This window comes from Anabrus simplex, chromosome 1 (genome assembly GCF_040414725.1).
Source record: "Anabrus simplex isolate iqAnaSimp1 chromosome 1, ASM4041472v1, whole genome shotgun sequence".
Taxonomy (NCBI): domain Eukaryota; kingdom Metazoa; phylum Arthropoda; class Insecta; order Orthoptera; family Tettigoniidae; genus Anabrus; species Anabrus simplex.
This window is the reverse complement of record NC_090265.1, coordinates 1,064,617,940-1,064,636,225: the sequence shown is the minus strand read 5'-3', so window position 1 is coordinate 1,064,636,225 and position 18,286 is coordinate 1,064,617,940. Positions and strand designations below refer to the sequence as shown.

The window sequence follows — 18,286 nt, the reverse complement described above, 5'->3', positions numbered from 1 at the left end:
TGCCGGATACTCTTTAATTCTCTAATCTTTCCCAGCTTCCAAATATATTCAACAGATGGCAGAGCATTCCTTATAAATTAAGTGCTGCTGAGAGGAAAAACGTCTACGTACAAACAGACCTCATCTTGACATACGCCTTAGACTTTATCTGGGAACACCAGTCGAAGGATAACCTAGCCACACTAGAGAGAGTAAAGGCCATGTATCATAAAACTGTCGTCTACCTGGCAAAACAAAATGCTTATTCGACACTAACCTATGATCTCACAAGACAAGACTGCGATTATAAGTACCATTGCCTTCTACGTCATAATACCAAGCCATGCATCGAGAACTGCAGGATTTTTTTTAAAAAAAAAGCCAATATAAGGGTAGATTTTTACCAAACAGACGGCATCATGACATCAGAGTGGATGAATTCCGACTAGGAACTGCTGCATACCACGACGCGCTTCTTGTTAAATGTTCATAGAACCATTGAAAAGTGCAGGCAAAACAATATGACTACGACATGCATATCAAGACGAGTTATCTGACCTATTAATAATGAATACTACGGAGCAGTACGGGTCCTATAGTGAATCTTAAACATCTCTGCGCGAACGGTATTTTTCAGCTTCTTCCAAATTGCCCCATGAATAGAAGACTCAAGGCATTAAGTAGGGAAAGTCAGTTGGCCACAAATGTGTGCTAATTATCCTGTCCCCCAAAACAGGATGCACTGCATTTATTAAATTAAGAGCGGTATGTGCCGTATTCCCGTCTTGCTGGAAACTTCCAAGTGGCTTTTCCTGCTCAGCTAGTTCAGAATAAAATACCAGTATTAATTTTATATGTCCGCCTCTGTGGTGTAGTGATTAGCGTGATTAGCTGCCATCCCCGGAGGCCCGGGTTCGATTCCCGGCTCTGCCACGAAATTTGAAAAGTGATATGAGGGCTGGAACGGGGTCCACTCAGCCTCGGGAGGTCAACTGAGTAGAGGTGGGTTCGATTCCCACCTCAGCCATCCTGGAAGTGGTTTTCCGTGGTTTCCCACTTCTCCTCCAGGTGATGCCGGGATGGTACCTAACTTAAGGCCACGGCCGCTTCCTTCCCTCTTCCTTGCCTATCCCATCCAGTCATCCCATCCCTCCACAAGGCCCCTGTTTAACATAGCAGGTGAGGCCGCCTGGGCGAGGTACTGGTCATTCTCCCCAGTTGTATCCCCGACCACGTCTCTGAAACTCCAGGACACTGCCCTTGAGGCGGTAGAGGTGGGATCCCTCGCTGAGTCCGAGGGAGAAGCCGAACCTGGAGGGTAAACAGATGATGATGATGATGATGATGATTAATTCTATATACCGATCAGAATTAATGGTGCCATTAAAATAACGGTCATACAATTATTTTTGCATTAAGAGTGCAGCAAAATACTTTTCTAAAGGCTATGTACTGGAGTTTTATGAATCATTCTTGGATTCTCACATGACCAGTACCAGTTATTTTGCGAATTTACACGTCCATGTAAATAAAACCACGCCTCATGAGAAACCACCGTTGACAGGCTAAAGAAATCAATTACAGTAATGTTTTTTTGCGGTTGGAGACCTTGGGATTAAACTTTTCATTTCTGTGACTGTGGAAGGATCAAATATCAGTTAATTTGACGCCTGTCCTGCAGAAGAATACGAAACTTCACTTTCTTGATCCATTTCCCTTAAATATTTTCGACCGGGCGAGATGGCCGTGCGATTAGGAGCACTAAGCTGTGAGCTTGCATCCGGGAGATAGTGGGTTCGAACTCCACTTTCGGCAGCCCTGAAGATGGTTTTCCCGTAGTTTCCCATTTTCATATCAGGCAAATGCTGGGGCTGTACCTTAATTAAGGCCACGGCCGCTTCCTTCCCACTCCTAGGCCTTTCCTATCCCATCGTTGCCATAAGACCTATCTGTGTCAGTGCGACGTAAAGCCAATAGTAAAAAGGAAATATGTATTTTCGGGGGAAGGGCTTTGCTCAAGTCTTTCACAAATATCTTGATTTTTTCATCATTTAAGACAATCGGTTGTTTTAATTCTATTTTTTTCTTTGGCACTGAACCCACAGTTTTCAGTTATTTCACAATTTTCTTAAGTCCACAAAGTATTGGCACTCACGTTCCAGGAAATTGTTCGAGGAATATTCGTCTCACTCCCCCAGGAGATCCGTTGTTTAAAAATCCACAGCACACGAAAATATGCTGTTCAACACTTAATTCTGAATTCACGAAACGCACTAAATCGATCAATTACTGCTGTATAACAAGCAATCATGCTGTATACTGTACGGAAGCTTATCGCAGACTTGTTGAAACCATGACATACAATGGGCGAGCTATATACTGTAGGTCAGGTGGCTATTGTATCATCCCCTCTCCCAGTCACGGCACGGGGAATAACCGACAACTCAGCTGAGGTTCCTGCTGTACATTTAAGTAATACAAATATCAACGACATTGTTGTGATTCCTGATTATGTTGTTTATTTTGTTGTTGTTGTTGTTGTTGTTCTTGTTCTTGTTCTTGTTTAGTCCTCATCAGATAGTTAGCAGCTGTCATAGATAAGTTGGGTGTGACGAAAAGGCATACTAGAAAAATGATTTTCCCGTTGCTTCCTTCACCAATTCAACAGACTCTCTTACTTACCAGTATACCAAGCTGACAGAATCGCATATACTAAACGACATTTTTCAGTGACACGTTTGCACTGTGACACGGGCACAAGGCATCCCTACATTGTATTTCTGCTATATTCGAGTCGACAGAGCTGAACTTCAGACAAGGAAAATGTAATCGAGACAGACTTTCAATGTATTAGGTCGTGTTACGTACATATAGTACGTGTTGAAGAGATGTTAAGTACAGAACAAAAATGGCCAGCCGGACACCAGTGGGATCCGAACCCACAACCTCCCGATTTTGCGTCGGTTGCTCTACCAATTGAGCTATGGTGGCCTAGGCCGTCTTTGTTCTATACTTAAGATCTCTTCAACATGTACTATATGTACGTAACACGACCTAATACGTTGAAAGTCTGTTTCGATTACAATGCGGTCGTGAAAATTCAATATTCAAGGAAAATGTCCTTGCCCATACTACAAGACACGGTATTCTCGTCACTGAACGTGTGGGTTAACAGGTACTGGTCGTATAACTAAGTTTGTCTTCGAGAGACGGTCGGTTCGAACTCCAGTCTGAAGATATTTTTCCATGATTTATTTTTATCTCTAGGTAAATTAACACGCTGTATATTAGCTAAAGCTACAGTCCGTTATGTACTATGTCTAGCATTGCCCTACGCTAGCGTCGTCGAAAATATATATGCAATCATTAACGTATCCGCTATATCTCATTGGAGGTGGAGCTGTGTGTTCAACACCATGAACAAGTAAGTATTCCTTTACAAACGTAATAATATATAAAACACGGCAAACTAGGAGATTTGATGCATATAACGTCCTTCGTTCTGCGTTGTAACATCGGTTTTCTGCGAAGGCAAAGGTTTTTCAACTCTTTATAGGTTAACGGGTAAAGCTGAAGAATACTGTTTCTTTTCGGCACCACTCTAACAACGCAAAGTGGTATCCTTCTTGTTTAGTCATTTCGTCCCCAGTGCACCTCCAAGTAATTCAGCGACGCTCGTCTGTCTCCCTCACAATTTCATGAATAGCATTAACAAACGCGAGTGATGTAAATGAATGGCTGCTCTGCTCTTCGTCCTTCACAGTCATTGTGTCTCTTCACATTCAAGACACGATTTCCATATCAGTTGTACAGACTTCACTTTCATCAGCGTATACAGACACAATCCCCCACAGAGAACGTTGACAGGTTCCGAGTTTTCTGCTCACAGAAAGCTGATCCCTGCCCGTACCTCCCCTTGGGAGTACTTCTTTTTACTACCTTCGCCGTTTCCAAACTATTGCTGCGCCAACGTCCTGTTCCATCGATGTGTACAACTGTGCGCAATCTGCCGTACAAACTTGAGCGACTTGATTTGCAGCTAGTTGCCTTTCTTTCTTTCTTTCTTAGTCTGTTTAGCCTCCAGGGTTGGTTTTACCCTCGGACTCAGCGAGGGATCCCACCTGCCTCAAGGGCAGTGTCCTGGAGCGTCGGGGGATACAACAGGGGAAATGACCAGTACCACGCCCAGGCGGCCCCACCTGCTATGCCGAATAGCGGCCTTGTCGGAGAATGGGACGATGGGAAGGAATAGACAAGGAAGAGGGAAGAGAGCGGCCGTGGTCTTAAGTTAGGTACCATCCCGGCATTTGCCTGGAGGATAAGTGGGAAACCACTGCAGTTCCTTTCTGAGCAACAAAACTGAGAAACGTACGTTCTCAATTAATTTATTTCGCATATAGATTAGAACAGCTCGTGAGGTAGTGCCGGTATGCCATGGCAACACCAATTTAATGAAGATATATGAGAATTGTTCCTATCTAGAACAGTTTACAGTAAATTTAAATTTCTAGAAAATATATCATCAGTGTCTAAAGACAATGCATTGTCTATGCAACCATTCTTTCCTGTCCTCAGCTCCTCGTTTCATTTCATAATCAGAACAATAATGGAGACTCTGTGCTAAACCTTGAAGGATATTTCCTCGGTCGTCCTCGGCCTTTCTTCCTCGTGATGTTTTCCTTCCAGCTGATTGGTAAGAAAGGCATTGTGTAGCAAGATGTGCCCAGTGAATTTAGCTCTTCTCCGTATCGTTAACATCAGTTCTCTCTTCCCTTGAATTTCTTGCAGAACGCCTTTGCTTGGTCTCACTTCAAACCGTTAATCCTTAGCATTCGTCTCCAGACCCACATCTCAAACGCTTCCAATCGTTTTCAATCCTGATTTGTCTCCCTAATTCCAAACTCTTAATTTGCACTGATGAAAATATTTCTCTTATTACTGTACGCCTGTTAAACAAGTGTCATTTGCCTTTCGATCTCTTTGCTTCACCCGTTGTCATGGGTGATAAGGCTTCCTAGGTAAGGGAAACGGGGGACTTGTTCCACTATATTTTTAGTAAGCTTAATGTTGGTGTAAATTCGTTCATAATGATACAGATGTTGATTCCCATAGGGAGCCTGAAATATTTGTCCCGAATAAATAAATTTATAACACCAATATAGTTGGTCCGTTATTGGACATTATAAATTTCCCAGCTAACTCATTCCTGGTTCCCAGCGTTTCGCCCCAGTGTGTTAAGTTGGGCTCATCAGTTGCTAAATAGCACACCTACGAACAACAGACCAACTATATTGGTATTATAAATTTACTCATTCAGGACAAATATTACAGGTTCCATACGGGAATCAGCATCTGTATCATTTGTTGGCCAGTCAGGCATTGATTTTTGAAAATGAGACAAAGTCACTCATAGTGCATTGGCACTGCCGGTGCCTCCAAGTAGCCCACGCAGTGGCCTCCACGGTATGTCTTTTTAATCTTTCCCCAGCATCGTTACTCATGACCATGATCTTCGTCTCAAATACTTACAATCTGCCCTAGCCATCAATCATTCTGCGATTAAAGAAGCCCTCAACCTTTCTCCTCTTGCTACAGCTATCCTTAATAATGACCGCTCTCCTGCTATCTCTGACCTTTTCTCCACCCCTATTACGTAACTTCCCCCTCTGACCAACTGCCTTTTTATTCTAAATATTTCTTTTACTGGATATTATGACGCTCCTCGCGGCAGTGGTACCGGCCTCCAATATCTGTGTCTGAGTGCTTTACGACACCACCAGTGTCATCTCTATTCGTGTTCATTTTCCACCATTCTGTGTTCTTCGCGTCCTCATTGTTTCACTAGTGTTCGTTCATTTCCTTCTGCTTCCACCATAGTGTTTTTCGTATCGTACGTCAAGATGAACTGAAGACATTTCTCTCTCAGTACGATGTGTTGTGTGCCAACCGAAATCAATGAAAAATAGACTGACATGGAAGAAATCACATAATATTTCCTTGTTATATACTTATGTATGTGTTACATTTTCTCTGTCTCACTCTGTATTTGACTTTGTTTTGTTTTCAGTATGTACGAGACATACTACAGCGTGAATCTGGCAATGCTGATGACAATACAGTGATCATTTTAGACAACTCTTTCTCGGAGACTGCTACAATTGCTATGTCGTCTGCAAATCGAATGCATTGGATGTGGTGCCCATTTACTTTTACTCCTTTGGTATTTGCCTTAAACTTATTTATGGCTGCTTCAATGAATACATAAAAAGTACGGTGAGAAAGAGCAGCCCTGGCTTACTCTTTTCCTGATTTTTTCCGTCTGGATACTACCTCCGATATCTACCATTGTGGTCTGTCATTCATAGATTCGCAATATCAGCCTCCTGTCCTTTCAGTCCAAACCTGTAGCTTTAAGAATTTTAAGCAGTTTGTCCCAAATCACGTTATCGAAAGCCTTTTCAATATCTACAAACGCTAGATAGGTGTTCCTATTCACCTCTAACCTCCTTTCTAGTATTGTTGGAAAAGCTGAGCTGGCTTCACTTGTCCCCATCCCTGTCCTAAAGCCGAACTGGTCCTGATCAATTTGAAAATGTAATTTGTTATTTATCCTGTTTTTTATTGTTGATAGTAGTATTTTGGATGTATGAGAGAGCAGAGTTATGGTTCTTTTTTTAGAATTTGTTTTACGTCGCACCGACACAGATAGGTCTTATGACGACGACAGGATATTAAAGGCCTAGGAGTGGGAAGGAAGCGGCCGTGGCCTTAATTAAGGTACAGCCAGAGCACTTTCCTGGAGTGAGAATGGGAAACCACGGAAAACCATCTTCAGGCTGCCGACAGTTGGGCTCGAACCCACTATCTCCCGGATGCAAGCTCACAGCTCTGCGCCCCTAACCACACGGCCAACTCGCCCTGTGAGTTATGGTTCTGTTATCGGAACATTCTACACTACTTCCCTTCTTCGGTATCATAACCGTTTCGCTTTTGATGAAATATTCTGGAATTTCACCTTCATCATAGCATCCGCAGATTGTGGCAAATAGAAGTTCTTTCATTTTCTCTCCCAAATTCTTTAGCAGTTTTCCTGGTATGTTATCTGGATCGGTAGCTTTATTTTCATGTAATCGCTGAAGAGCTGATTCAGACTCCCTCCTTGTTATTGTAGGACCTTTATCATCTTCCTTTACTACATGTTCTAGTTCAATACATCTTAGATCATTCAGTATATTTCCTCCTTTATACAGTTTTTCAAGGTATTCCTTCCACAGTGCACTGATATCATCACCATCTATTAATATTTTACCATTTTTATCTTTTACTACGGAGCTTTTCGCTTTAGGTTTCCGGTTTAATATTTTAATGCTCCTATACGCTCTGTCCGTCCTTCCTTCAACTATATATATTCTGATATTCTCGGTTACCTCGACCATCCACGCATGTTTTGCTCTTCTACATAAAATTGTAATTTGATTTTTGACTTTTCTGTATTGGTCTTGGCTTTCCGTCCTGTTCTCTCTCCTGTACTGATTTATCTTCACTATCAGATCCAATATTTCTCTGGTAATCCACGGTTTTCTTGGTTCCAGTCTTCTTGTTCCCAGGGTTTCATAGCTACACCTAGCAAACCTCTTATAGTGTCCCATTCCAATTCTTCATTTCCTTTCGTTAATTCGTCTGTTTTTGTACATAAACATCCATGGTTTGGTTGTGTTTTAACTTGGCTAAATCTAAAGGTTTCGCTTTTCGGTGATCGATTTCTTTCAGTTGGATACTGCATTTGGCCATGACTAGGCAATGACCACTCTCAATCTCTGCCCCAGGATAACTGTGACTTGTTTTGAATTGATTGCGATATCTTCTCTTGACAAGGATATAGTCATTTTGATACCGGGTAGTGCCACATGGGGCGTAATGGAGCGTCACGTAGCGTGTTTGTCACAATCATATTATACTGATCGCAGAAGTCTGGTAACCTCTCCCCTCGTTTGTTCCTGACATCTAGACCAAACTTCTCAATTCCTTCTCGGTCTAGTTGCATTTCCCATGTTTATGACATCTGTCCTTTGTCAGATTCCATACTTCATCAATGTTCTCATATATCTCTTCTATTTCTTCATTGTTCATTCTTCTAGATTGTTGTAACTAGAACGTAATAGGTGTTCATCACATTCCTTGCCAAATTACGAAAATATATGCATTATCTTATTCTGTCTGCATTTGAATGAGCGCACAAACAGACGTGCACTCTGCCGGCGCTTGTCTGAGTGTGTATCTCAGATCTCATGGGCACCACCTCAGTGCATAAGGGCACTGTGTAAAACAGGTTTAGCTTAGGTTTGTGTGTGTTGATATGGGCCGAGACAGAGCCAGTGGACGCGTAACGCAACGCTTCAATGTTACAACTAACTAGAGTGCACCATGTAACAAGCAAAACAGCATATGGCAAGCACAATGCAGACAACACCCAGCGTTATCAATTTAGCGATTTTTTTCAGTATCTGATGACTATTAAATACTATATCTTTTGATGGCGAGATATTCCTCATTCTTTCGTATTAAAACAGGCATTTAGTGGCTTTTAAAAAAACTCGTATTGGCGACAGAAAGCAAACTTCATCCATCTGTAGTGTAACAATCTAGGATTTTCCGTTCCGTTAACAGAAGCTGGCAACAATTTTACCATTACCTACCAGAATAAAGCACAAAATATCACATTTGCTAACCTTTCCTAGTTTAATTTCATGTGTTCTTAGTAGCGTCGTTAAATTACTTTGTGTATAATTATATCGGTTTCAGAACATATCCCTTCTGATTTTATATAGCCTACTGAACAGTATGCGTGTAAATTAGCCTTGAAAAATTCAAGTTGAAGGTAAGGCATTTTGTTTATTTCATTTTCGTGGCAACTAAAATCGTGACCAAATGGTTGTTTTTATTTATTCTTATGTGAGACAAGCATGTGATGGTTTCAGTATCGTCCTTATTAGTTCGTTTGAAGGTTTAGTTCTAGATTTTGGAACAAACACTTTAGGTGAGTAAGTCCTAAATATGTTTTCTTCATGTACCGTATATATTTTCTACGAATTTTATTTATTTATTTATTTATTTATTTATTTATTTATTTATTTATTTATTTATTTATTTATTTTTGCTAGTTGCTTTACGTCGCACCGACACAAATAGGTCTTATGGCGACGATGAGAGAGAAAAGGCCTGGGAATGGAAAGGAAGCGGCCGTGGCCTTAATTAAGGTACAGCCCCAGCATTTGCCTGGTGTTAAAATGGGAAACCACGGAAACCATCTTCAGGGCTCGAATCCACTATCTCCCGAAAAAGTTAAGAAATGTTTACTGTTGGTGTTGTTGTAACGGGAGTGGTCTTAACTAACTCATCAATTGATATTATCTCATATGACGCATATTATATTGTAGCTCAATAATGTTCTTAACACACGAGTTTTAAGAAAAAGCGTGTGAATTAAAGTAAATATATTAGTTCCTCAATTACCGAGCGAGTTGGCCATGCAGTAATGGGCGCGCAGGTGTAAGTTTCTATTCGGTAGATAGTGGGTTCGAACCCCACTGTCGGTAGCCTGAAGATGGTTTTCCGTGGTTTCCCATTTTCACATGAGGTAAATGCTGGGAATGTACCTTAATTAAGACCACGGTTGCTTCCTTCCCACTCCTAGACCTTTCTTATCCCATTGTCACCCTAAGAGCTATCTGTGTCGGTGCGACGTAAAGCCATTTGTAAAACAAGTTCCGCAATTTCTAAATTCGTTTCAATTGATACTTCATTAAAAGTGAGGTGTTGTACGATCACACAGTTCAATAATGTAATTTCATGTAACTTATCGCACTGGAATATATTCACTTCGAAAGATTAGGTTACAAATTTTAAATTTTTTGGCACCACCAATAAAATAACCACCGGCCACCACTGATATGCCTTTTACAAACAATACACTGCCTTACACCAAGATTACTGATGTAGACACAAAATTCATTTCTAACCGATTTAGTCAATTTTAGCTGCCTGGGGAGACTTATATAAACGGATCGAATAGGAGTACAACAGTCACCTCGATAAAGACTACAATCAATGTGTCAACCAGCACATAACATACAAAGAACAACGTAACAGTTCAAAACGGACTAAGAACTTAATAGTAGGTCAACGTAGGAACTTCAGGCTTAAGGAAGATATGACTTTCCTTTCATGCCAGTTAAAAATGAAACCTGGCTACAAGACTGGCCAGAGTCGAGATATCAGTTACCATAGTATACTAGTGAGCATATCGGGCATGATCTGAGTCATGACCCTCCTTGTGCTCAGGCAGCTAAGACTACGCAATCCAGCTGTCGTCCCTAACCCGTTCGAGGTGAAATTCTCACTAGGACTATGTGCAAGTAGGGTAACATCCAACTTTGCAGAAAATGTACTGAGCAAGCTCAGAATATTTTAATCAAGCCACGGACTTATGGGAGTGATGGAGTCCCACTTCCATTTCACATGGCAAGGATTTCTTGGAAAAAACTTGGCAGATGGAATGTAATTCGATCGGGAGCTCTCAATAGTACTGGGGCATAATGTAGAACTGGCTGAGTCAGCAAAAAGAATGAATCTGAATGTGTTGGAAGTTAATGAAGATAATTCCTTTCCTTGCATGATATTCACTATCCCAGAGGTTTTCACCTTGAGAACGTGGCTTGGCGATCTCGGGGCCAGTGTCTGACTTGCATTGCTTCCAATTACTTGCGCCAGACTACTCACCTCCATCTTTCCTACCTCAACTCTCTTGATCAACACTTATCTCTTCCGATCTCGAAAGTATTATCTATACGAGTCCTAATAATAATAATGTTATTTGTTTTACGTCCCACTAACTATTCTTTTACGGTTTTCGGAGACGCCGAGGTGCCGGAATTTAGTCCCGCAGGAGTTCTTTTACGTGCCAGTAAATCTACCGACATGAGGCTGACGTATTTGAGCACCTTCAAATACCACCGGACTGAGCCAGGATCGAACCTGCCAAGTTGGGGTCAGAAAGCCAGCGCCTTAACCGTCTGAGCCACTCAGCCCGGCCTATACGAGTCCTGGGATATCTCCACACCATGGTCATTCTATCTGTTTAATGGATACCCCCAGTCGTCAAGGAGTCTAGTCGGATTAGCAAGTGTCCCTTGGCATACAAATGACCATCATTCCTGAGTTTGTGGACCTGCTTGATGTTTGACTGGCTGACACCATATTCCTCCTCTTACTTGATAACGAACCGTTAGTAGACCTCGTCATTCCTTTTATCAATCAATCAATCAATCAATCAATCAATCAATCAATCAATCAATCAATCAATCAATCAATCAATCAATCAATCAATCAATCAATCACCATTGATCTGTATTTAGTGCTGTCGCCAAGGTGGCATATTCTTTATCATTGTTTACCTAGTCTTAAATAATCTCAAAGAACTCGGAAATTCATCAAAAATTTCCCTTCATAAATTATTCCATTCTGTAATCCCTCTTCCAATAATGAATATTTGCCCCAATTCTTCGTCTTTTATTCCATCGTTATCATCTTATTGTAATAGTTCTTACCTTTAAGAGCTTCTCTCAAGCTTATTTGTCTTTTAATGTAATTCCACGCCATCTATTCACTAGCAACTCGGAACATTACCTCTTAGTCGAGCTGTCCATCCCCCTACTCCCAAGTCTTCGCAGACCAAAGTTTGCAACATTTTCGTAACACTACATGTAAAAAATAGGACAAAATAGGACACTAGTTACAAGTAAAATATGCTCCCTTTGAAAAGTTTCCAGTGTTCGTATCAAGTAATCCTGGTGTGGGAGTTTGCGGTAATAAATATCTCGTGAAGGATACGTGCTAAACCAAATAATGTAATGTACGAAGTAGAGTACTCTTCCTAAAAATGGACCAAAATATAGTGGAAAATTTTAGTTGAGTAAGTAGCAATGCTAAAACGAGCAAGATACTTCCATTTAACTGGCCGTAGTCTGCAGCTGTATGTTCCTCCAAGTCGTCGAAGTACGATATAACCTTAAAGTGTTTCTTATGTTGAATCAAAGATTCAAAGTTATGTCGGTTCATTCAATCCAGGGTTTCGGCATAAAAATTGTAGTGAATGGATTTAATGTAAAAGGGAATCATTTCAAGTCAACTACGCACTACCATTTTTGTATTTCAATGAACATACAACAACGTATCCTTATAATAGCCCCAGGCGTGCAGAGAGAAGGACAAGTCACAGTCCGAGAGAATGCACAAATGATCAGTTTCAAACTCCCACACCTGGTGTAAGTCCCATACCCAGGAACCATGCTCTAATTGTGGTCTTAACAGAAACTTAAGCGCCCACTCCTTTAAGTACGTACTACAACCCATAAATATCATCATAAACATAGTTATGAAGGGGGCTTTAACGTTTATTTACAGCTCCGTTAATGTGATTAACCCAATGAAGACCTTGTATTAACATCTAGGTACTTAACAGTGATCATCATGAGGTACTGTCACTCCATTAACACAGCAATTAAAACTGAAATGACTTTCACTCTTGATGAAGCTTACAATCTAACTCTTCATCCCATTTACCATCATAAAACTGCCTGCTGTCCATCTCACAACATTGTAGAGGTTTTTTGGTTACTCTGTCACAAACCTGTAATATTTTTCAATTCCCTTTACTTCGCAAAAATCCTTATCTGTGATTCCAGTTCTTTATTCATATAATTTATGTTCAGAAGAAAACATAAATGCCTAATAGTACTGCCCTGCCGGATTCCCCTCTTAATCATTCTTCTTAATCTGTTTATCCTCCAGGTTTGACTTTACCCTCGGATGCAGCGAGGGATCCCACCTCCACCGCCTCAAGGGCAGTGACCTGGAGCTTCAAACTCCAGGTCGGGGGATACAACTAGGGAGGGTGACCAGTGCCTCGCCCAGGTGGCCTCACCTGCTATGCTGACCAGGGCCCTTTCTGGGGGATGGGAAGGTTGGAAGGGATAGACAAGGAAGAGGGAAGGAAGCGGCCGTGGCCTTAAGTTAGGTACCATCCCGGCATTTGCCTGGAGGAGAAGTGGGAAACCACGGAAAACCACTTCCAGGATGGCTGAGGTGAAAATCGAATCCACCGCTACTCAGTTGACCTCCCAAGGCTGAGTGGACCCCGTTCCAGCCCTCGTACCACTTTTTAAATTTCGTGGCAGAGCCGGGAATAGAACCCGGGCCTCCGGGGGTGGCAGATAATCACACTAACCACTACACCACAGAGGTGGACTCCCTCTTAATCATTACACCATGATATTATTCTTCAAATACCGGTGATCCATCAATTATTAACTTAATTTTTATTATTTTTAGGCTAGATTATTTTATAAACTTGATTAATCTTTTACGTATGGTCTTAAATGTTATCATTTTGTTTTATTTTTTTAAAGTCGTTTTCAAATCGTTTAATATACTGTATGCTTTTAAATTTAATAACAGTTTTACTGAACAGCATTCCAGATTATGAAGCAGACATTTAAATATTCACATTTGTTAAAGGAGTTTTTCAATTTATTTGATTCATTTATATTAAAATGAGGCGTTGACGGTGTGTCCCTCTGATTATTTTATGCATTGTCTTCTTAGTGTGAAATATTTAATTTACATTCATTTCACTTCTTCTCATCAGAGATCGATGACCTCGTTGTTTGACTCCGTAAAACATTAATCATCATCATAAAAATCATCGTCTATTTTGATCAGAGTTAAGAAAGGGTAGTTACCTAGAGGTAGTATTTCTATTAAGGCATCACGATGTTTCAGAATGTTCACTTTAGTCTAACGGTATTTATTGTACATCAGTCTTATTTGAAGTTTAACTTCATAGACTGGCAAACAGGAGGTTCTGTGAGACCCCATTCAGAGTTATAGGTCTGCAAAATTTCATCAAAGTGAAATTATCTCGCGTGACAGTTTCAGAAATATTAAAACTATAGGCATCCAAGCTGAGGATATTGAGTCTCACGCTTGGAGAATCACAGCTAGCAAGTTTTCATCGCCCGACTCCCGTTGGCAGAGGGTGAGAAGTGTTGAAGGAGAGCAATGCTTTGTGTTCCATCTATGCACTAACATGGAGTATCGATGTTTGTAACAGTTAGAATAGGTATTGTGTACCGGGCGAGTTGACCGTGCGGTTAGGAGCGAGCAGCTGTGAGCTTGCATTCGGGAGATAGTGGGTTCGAACCCCACTGTCGGCAGCCCTGAAGATGGTTTTCTGTGGTTTTCCAATTTCACACCAGGAAAATGCTGCGGCTGTACCTTAATTAAGGCCACGGGCACTTTCTTTCCACTCATAAGCCCTTTCCTATCCGATCGTCACCGTAAGACCTAATTGTGTCGGTACGACGTAAAGCAAATCGTAAATAATAATAAAAATTATAGTAATAATAATAATAATGATAATAATAATAATTTTATTGACCTACACAATTGTCTAATCGGATCTTTACCTATTTTAAAGATAAGAAGACAAAGACAACTTGTTTCAAGGAGGTGAAAAGGAACCTACAAAAATGAAGATCATTTATCAAGATTGATGCAAGAACGCAACCTACTGAGGAGGAAACTAAAAGACCACCAGGGTTTTCAAGAAAGGCCAAAGTTGAAGATGGGAAAGACGTGGATGGAGGGAAGACATTCGGGTAGGAGATCTCGAGGAATAGATAGGCGAAAAGATATTCTAACATGTGTGATAAGGGGAAGGACAGAATATGGGGTACCATGATTCGCAACGTAGTTCCTGCCAAACACGTAAATTAGAGCGACCATATTCTTCATGTAAAAAACAGAACAAAACAGGACACTAGTTACAAATAAAATATGCTTCATATATGACTGTACTGGTTTAGTAAGATAAATAAAAACTAATATTTGAACATAAAAAGACATACAATTTAATAACCTACTCAAAGACACACTCATCATGGCATTGCATCATAATGTAATCATTGATTCATTTTAAAAAAATGAGCCATAATTTAAAATATTAAAAGATATATTGAATAATTCATGACAAATAAACGTCAACAACCTGCTGAACATGAACTGTGGCTTCTGAATCAGGAATATAACTGTACATTTTGTACTTATCAGAAGACGTGATATCTCGCAAGAGAATCGAATTGCTTAATAGCAGGTTCTAGAAATCCTTACATCTAAGGATTTGAAAATAAGTCTTAACAATTACAATTGGTTCAAGAGTTTTCGTAGTAAAACGGCTTTTTTTCATCAACCCACAGGGAGTTCACACTTGAAAAGATTCTTTGCACAACCGCATTTGTGTCAGGTACAGGCAGAGCAAAACTCACAACCACCTCTATATTTTTAAATGGAATGCCTACCCTTTATGTGGAAGACAATACACCAGGGATGGCGAACCTTTTCCAGCTAGTGTGCCATTTTAAGTCTCTTTTATTATTCTCAACTGTTTACTGTGCCACTTGTTATTTTCTTTCAAAGAATGGCTATAACCCCCCCCCCCCCCGTACGACTTCCTTTCTTAATTTCCAATTATGTTTCATAATATGTTAGTTATTCTTTTAGTGATTTATTTACTTATTTAATATATATCTTGTAAATACAGTCGACTGCATGCTTCGTGGTTGTATTTTGCAGAAACATCAAAAATACATTTTTAAGTATTTCGAGAATGGCTAACATTACTTGTAAAAATATATAATAAGCTCCCATTGTACCATTCCTCGTCATTAAATATTATTAGATATAACAATTAAAATAATATTGCTAATGAACTTCGAGTGAAATATCGTTCTCACATTTAGTACCCATGTCATTTATATTAGGTTCATAACTTCTTGTCTTCAGTAACACACAAGAAGCACATAGGTCTGAACCAAGACGGATTCTAACTGTTGACTTCACAACGTTCATTGTAGGGTGTTTAACGTTTTCTTTAAGAAATTGCACAAACCCATTATCAATACGCATCATACTTGAGGCTATTCTGTAAGTCAAAGCCCATTTTTAATACAAGTTCGTGCTTCACATCCTTCATTATATCCTTATCTATTGTCGTATTTCGTAAACTCAACAATTTTACTAATTCCTCCCTCCCCTCATCATATTTTCACAAGGAAATCATTCAAAACAGCAATCCTTTCTTGTAAGGTCATCAAGACATACTGAATACATCTGGGAGTTATCCGAATCAGCTTTCAAATGCTCCGAAACATCTTCACTCATTCTTATTATTCTACCTTTGACAGTATTTCGGCTGGCTGGCATTTCTTTAATTCTGTTAATTATTTGCTGATTGTTAGGAAAGTCTTCAATTAATGTATCGGATGTCGATAAGAAAGTCTCTTTCAAGAACTCGCCGTCAAAAATCGGCTTCCCATGCTCTAATATGCAGTGAGACAGATGGAAACATCCGCACTGATATTATTCCTTGGCCTGAAAGATGATACAAAACAAATAGTTTGCTTTTGTGTTCTTCGATTTTCTGTGAAATGAGCTTTCTTCATCTGACATGGAACGAACATGTAAATGATTCGTCCGGAAATGGTGATTTTGGCCTACATTAAATGTGCGGGACACGACGGTTTTCAGTCACAGGCAACACAAAGCGTTATTGCTTATTTCTATCACTCTGAATTCCGTTGTCCACTGTTCTTGAAGAATCCGGTTACTACTTTTGTTAAGTTTCTGTTTTATCGGCACCGAAAACATGTTTGTGAGGTCCGTATACAAACGACATTCGATAAACAGCAACACACAACGAATAATTACGCGCTACTGGCTACCACACACACGTCAAACTTCACTCACCGACTGACTGACGGCTAGGTTTTCGATATTTATTTCTTACACGTAAAAGACTATTACTATACGAACCACGTGATATTGTATAGTCTGTAGCACAATATAAAAACTTTAATATGTTCATGTGGCGTGCCACCGAAATCCTGTTCGCGTGTCACCAAGTGACACGCGTGGCATAGGTTCGCCATCCCTGCAATACACCATTCTTTTATCAATTTCCACGTTAACTTCTCCCTATCCTCTTCACTCCCGAAACTAATTTTGCATTCAATGCATTGTTTTATATGCTACATCAGGACTCAAAGTTGACTTTCCTACCATTATTATATTTTCTTTAAATTGTTTTGTATTATTGCAAGTAAACAAAGTCACATGTAGAGCATATGCTACATATGGACTGAGGAGACTATTCCTAAAATTTTCTGGGTACGATATTGTTCACATCTCCTATCTCATCAAATAATTCATCTTCGTCTGCCTGAATCGTTGGACCTGAATCTCATGTTTAAGGATTTTTCAAACTTTTTAAAACCTCATCCCAAGATACAGAATTTGACAATGCCATCTAATGAAATGGTTTCAGAGGCTAATATAAACACCACATAATTCTAGAAAGTGTCATACAATAAATTGATAAGAGTTTCATGTTCTGATTAGGGAAAAAGACCTTCACGTTCTAAGTTAATTCAAATCGAAGAAATAACTGAAACCGAGAAAGTAGTTTTGGGGTTTGAGTCACGGAGCTATTATCTTGCATTCGGGACATAGTAGGTTCGAACCCCACTGTCGGCATTCCTGAAGATGGCTTTCCGTGGTTTCCTATTTTCACACCAGACAAATACCGGGGCCAAACCGTAATTAATACCTCGGTCACTTCCTTCCCACTCCTATCCCTTCGTCACCATATGACCTACCTGTATCAGTGCACCGCAAAGAAAGTTATAAAATTAAAAAGTTTGAAAATACAACATTTCTAGTTTTTTTTTTTTTTTTTTCTGTAGGCAATTCTAATTCTTTAGCTATATCAGTGACTGAAATCTAGATTCTTTCCAACTATTGGGTTGAATTTGAAAACATTTCCAATTGGCTTTATATGAAGTGAAGCCGAAGAATTGACTCTGGGTTTTCAAAAAACTGTTTCAGCAATGTAGGACACCTATCCTACAGTATAAGACTTTAGAGGTTCATACATAACAATAACTCTTGTAACTGCTGTACACAATGGCAACCACCTAGTTTTAACATTACCCACAACCTTCTTGCATTCTGTAGCAACAAAATCACAAAATGATTTCAGTTCCTCCACACGCACGGTATAAATGTGAAAATATTGAAATACTGTAACCTATTCATTAGCGTTTTTATGTCGATGTGAAGATTGTCTGTACCACACGGGCTACACAACCAATGCATGGAATGTTCATTTAAACGTTTAATAGAAACGTTACTT

General features: G+C 39.9%; 1 non-coding gene across 1 annotated transcript; it reads right to left on the bottom strand.

The window, feature by feature from the left end:
- Positions 1 to 2,893: 2,893 nt before the first annotated feature.
- Positions 2,894 to 2,970, bottom strand: TRNAL-CAA (transfer RNA leucine (anticodon CAA)). Its single transcript has one exon. It is a non-coding gene; the product is annotated as a tRNA-Leu (tRNA).
- Between the last annotated feature and the right edge of the window lie 15,316 nt (positions 2,971 to 18,286).